This window comes from Spinacia oleracea, chromosome 4, assembly GCF_020520425.1.
Source record: "Spinacia oleracea cultivar Varoflay chromosome 4, BTI_SOV_V1, whole genome shotgun sequence".
Taxonomy (NCBI): Eukaryota; Viridiplantae; Streptophyta; class Magnoliopsida; order Caryophyllales; family Amaranthaceae; genus Spinacia; species Spinacia oleracea.
Genome location: NC_079490.1, coordinates 93,431,160 through 93,437,886, shown reverse-complemented (window position 1 = coordinate 93,437,886; position 6,727 = coordinate 93,431,160). Strand labels below are relative to the sequence as shown.

At 43.6% G+C, this 6,727-nt stretch overlaps 1 pseudogene; it reads right to left on the bottom strand.

Annotated features, from left to right (window-relative positions):
• Window positions 1-1,719: 1,719 nt before the first annotated feature.
• Window positions 1,720-1,820, bottom strand: LOC130460338 (uncharacterized; annotated as a pseudogene).
• Window positions 1,821-6,727: the final 4,907 nt, after the last annotated feature.

The following is a 6,727-nucleotide window of genomic DNA, read 5'->3' as shown; positions in this document are numbered from 1 at the left end:
AATAGATTTTTTGATTATTTTGTTAAGAGTAGAATTTTAGTTGATAATGTTAGATTCTCAAAGTTAGTTTTTCATCATTTCTAGAGAGAGAAACTCTCCTCCATTGAAGCATCAATTTGTAATTCTCTAAACTCTTCTTCTAATTTTGTGCAATTCAATTCAATTTCTTAATTCTTGCTTTTGTTTCTATTGTTGATTGTTCTATAATTCCTTCAATTCTTGAATTCTTCTTGATTTTACTTAGTTACTTTGATTCTTAATTCTCTTGTTGATTGTTCAATTGATTGTTCTAGTCTTTGATTCTCTCTTCTTAATCCTTCAATTTCATGCTTGCTAGTGTAGAATTAATGGATTTCTTGATTCCTAGAATGGCTAGTGAGTAGATTTAGGTTAGGGAAAGGGGAGAATCTAGGGGCCTAATTAGGGGAATTTGATGATTTAATTTATTAATGATTGATGTGATTAAATTGATTTAGTGCTAGGATTTTCCATGATCAATTGAGTAGTAGTTGCAAATGCTAGTTGATTGAGTTAGATTGGAATGTATGATTTAGGTTTGGCAAGACATTGTGAGCCTAGTTCATGCAAGTGAATGATACCACCTATTATATGCTTGCTAATCTAGCGTAGGACTATGCGAAAGCTTTCCATAGGCTAGGTTGCTTCGCGTGCTCTATCCGAGAGGTGGCGAGTACGTCATTAGTTTTCATTCCCTTATGTGCTATTTCATTGCATCATTCATGATTACTATATGGTAGTTCATTTCCCCCGATTTCCCTAGACTATCCCCAACTCCCTAACGTTTAGCTTCCTTGATTCAATCTAGTTTAATTCCTAGTTTAGCATCTTAGTGATAATTGAAATCAAACCTCTTGTTCGAATTAGCTTGACATTTAAACTCAAGAACCATAGTTTCTTTGGGACGATCCCTTTACTTGCCACTATAATTCATATAGTTGGTTGGTCTAGTGGTTTATAAATTTTGTTTGATTGTGGCGTTGATCTTTCAACGACGGAAAAACGTCCTATCAAAATGGTGCCGTTGCCGGGGAACGGTTGCGGTTTTTGAGTTTAAGTTGAGACTAGTTCATTATTAGAAAATACAAAAACATTGCAATTTCGCTTAGCTTTCTTTTTCCTTGGCATTGCTCACGGTTTTTCTTGAGTTTGTATGCTTGTTAGGGGACTTGCTCGTCAAAGGACCCTCCATCCTCTTGACCTTGAATTGGAGAGGACACTTACGAGACAAAGGCGTGTACGGTCTAGCTCATCAAGCAATAACAGATTCGCATCGTTGAGTGTGGGTGAGGAACAACAAGAGAGTGAGCAAGTTTTTGAGAACATGGCGCTCCCGGTTAAGAACTTGGGAATACCGGGGGCATTCGAAGCTACATGTGGTATTCAAGCCCCAACAACGGGTGCCAACAACTTTGAGATCAAGTCGCCTTGATCAATTTGGTCCAAAGCCACCCCTTTTGTGGGAAGAGTAATGAATCAACTCACGAGCATCTCAAACAATTCGAGCACTATTGTGACACAATCAAGCACAATGGTGTCACATCGGATTATGTGAGGTTGACATTGTTTCGGTTCTCTCTACTTGGGAGAGCAAGTGATTGGCTTGACAAGGAGGTCAAACCCAACTCACTTCGCACTTGGACGGAGGTGACAAGTGCATTCTTAAACAAGTTCTATTCGCATGGGAAGACGGCGGAGTGTCGCCACAAGATTCAATCCTTTGAGCAAAAGCGAGATGAGTCACTCTTCGAAGCTTGGGATCGTTTCAAGGAGTACCAAAGGGAATTCCCTCACCATGGGATCCCTAAATGGTTGCTTCAAACATTCTACTTGGGGTTGAGTCCAAGTTCGAAGACAAGTCTTGATGCGGGCGCGGGAGGCCCCATTATGAATAAAACTGAGGATCAAATAGAGGAAATCATTGAGGATGTAGTTCAAAACTACCAATCTTGGCATGTAGGCACAAGGAATTATGATGGGAAAGGTAGGAGTGAAGATGGTAAGGGTTCGGTGTACGCCATAGAGCAAGCACGGATGATAGAGAAGCTTACCTCACGCTTGGAGAAGCTTTAAAACACACCAAGCCAACCGCCATCACCATCTATAATCCCTCCTCCCCCGGCCACTCTTCTCTCTAAGGGGAAGGGCAAGGTTAGTTCTTATGGCTCAATGCCTCTGGGCACCTTCTTTTGCGAAAATTGCCAAGACTATAGTCATTGCCCCGATGCATGCCCCTTAGTTCATAACTTGTCATTTGTGGATTATGGCCCTTCCTATGAAGGCGGTTTTGATGTAGAGTATGCTAATGCCGTAAATGAGAGGTCTAGGAATGATAACCCTAACAATACTAATTTTGCTAGGCAACCTAGAGGGCCCTCCATGTATGGTCCCCACCAAGGCTATGGCCAAGGAAGTGGGTATGATAGCCAAAATCGAGGTGGCTATAGAGCACAAGGCTATCAAAGCCAAGCGCCCTATGGTCAATCTCAAGGTTTTGGCAATCAAGGCCAATACAACCAAGGGAGTTATAATCCCAACCATCAAGGTGAAGGGGGTTATAACTACTCTTATGGGCAATTTAGGGGTGCCTCAAGTGGGGGTTATCCTTTGAACTCGGGAGGTCCTTATGGTGCATCTCAATTGCCACCTCCCGGATTCAATGGACTGAGGACCTTTGGCAACCAATATCAAGCAAACCTTAGTGGTTATGGCGTTGCACCTCCACCACTCCCGCCTCTTAAGTCTAATCTTGAGGCTCTCATGGAGTCGTTTGTGGGGGCGCAAGCCAAGAAGAATGTCGAGTTTGAGGATGTATTCAAGCAATCCAACACTCACTTGAAGATGATTGAGAACCAACTTGCTCAACTAGCTAGCACTATCAAAGAGCAACAAGTGCATACAAGTCTCCCACCCCAAGGTCAACCTCCTAAGCAATCATATGCAATTGTGACAAGGAGTGGGAAGACCTTAGATGATAGTGCTACGAATGTTGAAGCTCCTAGCTCTAGGGGTGAGAGTTCTATGGGAAATGAGTCCTTGGACCGTGATGATGCGGAAGAGAAGTCTCATGTCGACGACATGAGTGATAGTGATAAGTCGAAGGAGACTCCTCTTCCTCCTCTCCCAACTCTTCTTCCCCCCTATCCCCAAAGAGTTAAAAGGCACAAGTTAGATGTGCAATTCTCAAAATGTCTTGAGGTTCTTCGAAAATTGCATATCACTCTCCCCTTTATGGATGCGTTGAAACAAATGCCCACCTACTCAAGGAAGTCTTCAATGGGAAGCGGAATTGCGACGTAAAGGAGACGGTGAACCTCACTGAAAATTGTAGTGCTATCATTCTTAACAAAACGCCACCCAAACTTAAAGACCCGGGAAGTATTTCTATCCCTTGTGCTATTAAGGAGCTTGAAATAAGCAATGCCTTGTGTGATTTGGGTGCTAGCGTTAGTATACTACCTTATTCGGTGTTTGCCAAGCTTGACGTTGGTGATCTTGTCCCAACCAATATCACCTTGCAACTTGCCGACCGTTCGGTCAAGTATCCTATTGGCAAGGTTGAGGATGTTCCCCTAGTTGTTGGCGAACTTACTTTCCTTGTGGATTTCGTCGTCTTGGACATTGATGAGGATGCCCATACCCCCATTATCTTGGGGAGGCCATTTTTGGCCACCGCGGGTGCTCTTATCGATGTGCAAGAAGGACTAATCACCTTGAAAGCGGGAGACGCCAAAGCTAGTTTCAAGCTTGCAATTGATGAACATTGTTGCTCTAAAATGAAAAGTTGCATGAAAGTTGACACTCTTGCTTGTGTTGAGCACAATCATTCTTGTGCCATTGCTTCTAACAATCCTTGTGTTCTTGAGTGTGATTTTGAGATTGATAGGAAGGTGAAGAAGGATGTGCACGAGAGTTCCTTTGTGCAAGGAGATCCCTATGATGACGTCATTACCATTCCCGACACATTCGGGATGGACCTTGATGATGAAAAGTCACTCACTCCGGCATCTAATGGTAAGAAGTGTATGAGCAAGAAGTCCAAGCAAGGCAATCCTATGCCTAAAAGGACTTGGTTTGGTCCCCACTCATTAAGTGGTGGTTTGGGTAAGTGGTTTGTGCCCAAGGAGGCCAAGAAAGGTTTGTTGACTAGTGTTGACCCAAGGTTTGTTGTGTTTGACCCCCCTTGACTTTTTTTGGGGGGGGGGGGGGTCCGTCAAGCTAATGACGTTAAACGAGCGCTACCGGGAGGCAACCCGTGTATTCTTTTCCTCTCTTGTCCCCCCATGAGCTTTGGGGGGATTCGTCAAGCTAATGACATCAAACGAGCGCTACCCGGGAGGCAACCCAGTTGTCTAACTCCTAGTCTTAGTTTTTGTTAGATTTTGTGCTTTAGTTTCCATTAATTAGTTTAATTTTCGATTCAAAGGGGAAGCTTGTAAAGCATTTTCAAAATCATGTTTTGTGCGACCGAACGTGCTCTGTCGTTGGATCGCACAAACCAGGTTTTTGAGACAGAATGGCCAGTTTTTGGTAAACGATCGAACAGTTTCAGATATTCGATCGCACAAGGTCTGTGCGACCGAACGACTCTTTCTGTTCGATTGCACAGGTCTGTGCGACCGAACGGCTTAATCTGTTCGATCGCACAGCCTGGCGGAGCTGTTTCTGCAGTCATTAATTTGAAAAATCGCAAGCCCCTCACCATTTTTCTTTCATTTGCTCGACTATCCTCTCATACTCTCCTCTCCATTGCTCTCTCTTCTCTCACTGCTACCACTACTCCTCATCAAATTCATTCACTTCCCTTCACAAATTTCACTTCCCATTCATCAAATACACTCAATCTCATTCATCCCAACCCCCAAAATCCCCAAATTTTCAGATTTTTGCAAAATCCCCAATTTCTAGGGTTTTTGTGAAATTGTTTATAATTGTGTGTGTGGTGAATTGGAGCTCTTGAGGATACTTGGAATCGATCCTACACCATTTCCTTTGCTTGTGGTGATGATTTCTTTCCCTTAATTCTTGTATTTCGTTCCATTTTCACCATGTTCATATTGTTTTTGATTTTTCTGAAATAATTGATTCTTGGGTGTTTGTTGATGCATGTTTGTATTGTGGTTAACCTTTAATTGTATAGATGAGCTATGCATGTTTAATTCCTTGTTCCATTTAAGCTCTAGACTTTTTGAGATGGTTTTATGAGATTTTGAGCTACTTTGACTATACTTGTTTTTGGAAGTGTTGGTTGATTGATTGGGGTTATTGTTGTGGAGTAATGTGGTTAGTTCAAGCTTGTTGAGGAGTTGGTGTAATGTTTAGAGCTTGATGATGACTTGATGAAGATAGTTTAACCTTATCTCTTGTAGTAGTTCGTTTGTCCTAGATTGTGAACTAACTTAGTTTATCCTTCTTTGTGTGTCTTTGTTTGTTTCTTCTTGTTTTGTAGATTTTTGCTTAGCATCCACTCATCTCAATGGCACCAAATCGCTCTAAGAAGAACCCCACCGCAACCGCGACCGCGACCACCTCTTCATCAAAGAGGAAGGCAACAACGGCACCAACCCAGCCGAACATGGAAACTTTCGGAATTGAGTTCGCCGAGCAAAGGTCTTGGGACTTCTTCGAGCTCCTTTCCAAGAGAACAATTAAGCCCACCAAGTTCTTCCATCGGGATAGTGTTCGTCGTTTGGGGGTCGAGGCCGAGGTTGACAAGTTGATCAAGGGCCTAGGGTGGGAAGAGTTCGCAAAGATGAGTGCCCCAACCTATAAAAGGTTGACATTGGAGTTCCTCTCCTCGGCTCGGAAGAACCTTGAAGATGAGGATGGTGATAGTGTGGTGGAATTGAGCTTCCAAGTCTTCGGTCGCCAATACAAGTTGAACCACAATCAAATCAATGCCCTTTTCTCCATCGACTCGGACCATGGTTTCATCACGAACCCAAGGGTCGAATGTGCTAACACCTATGATGAAAATCGTTGGTGGGGAGAGCTCATCGGAGACGACGGGGATTTCTTCTCCGCCTCGGCCAAGTCTTCCGCATTCCATCATCCGGCCATCCGCATCATGAGCCGGCTCCTCATCTATGCCCTTTTCTCTAAGGGTGCTACCGGTGCCTTGCCGGGCACGGAACTTGGTGGCTTATGGTTGGCCACACAAGAGGAGCAAGGGGTACTTGATTTCGGGCAATTTCTCATTTCCCGGATCATCGAGGTTAGGGATAGCCACTTGAATAAATCCGACATCCTCCTTGGCGGCATGCTTACTCTTCTTGTTCGGCTTCTACCGAACAACCCTCATGCCAAGGAGATGGCGGCTTTACCTCCCGTGGCCGGTGGTGAGTTCTTAAACATCCGGGCGATGTTCAATGCTACTTGGCTCCACTGTTAGGTTATGATACATATGACAATTCATAAATCATGCGGAAAAACCATAAACCCAGGAAAACATATTATTTACACATAATCATTTAGCATAGATTAGATGCATACTCTTTGTTGCGTGCCTTCCCTAGCTGCGCCCGAACCGAACAAGAACAAGTCTTTAGGACTCCAAGTGTCGTCCCTCCGTAGATAGTCCACAGCACGTCCGGATCCGCCTTAAGATTGACCAACTAGAATCGCCCTTAAGGTACTAGAATTTTCGGCACTTTTGAGCAAGATGTGTGGCTGAATTTTTCTCTCAAAAACTCACTTTGAATACTTTGAA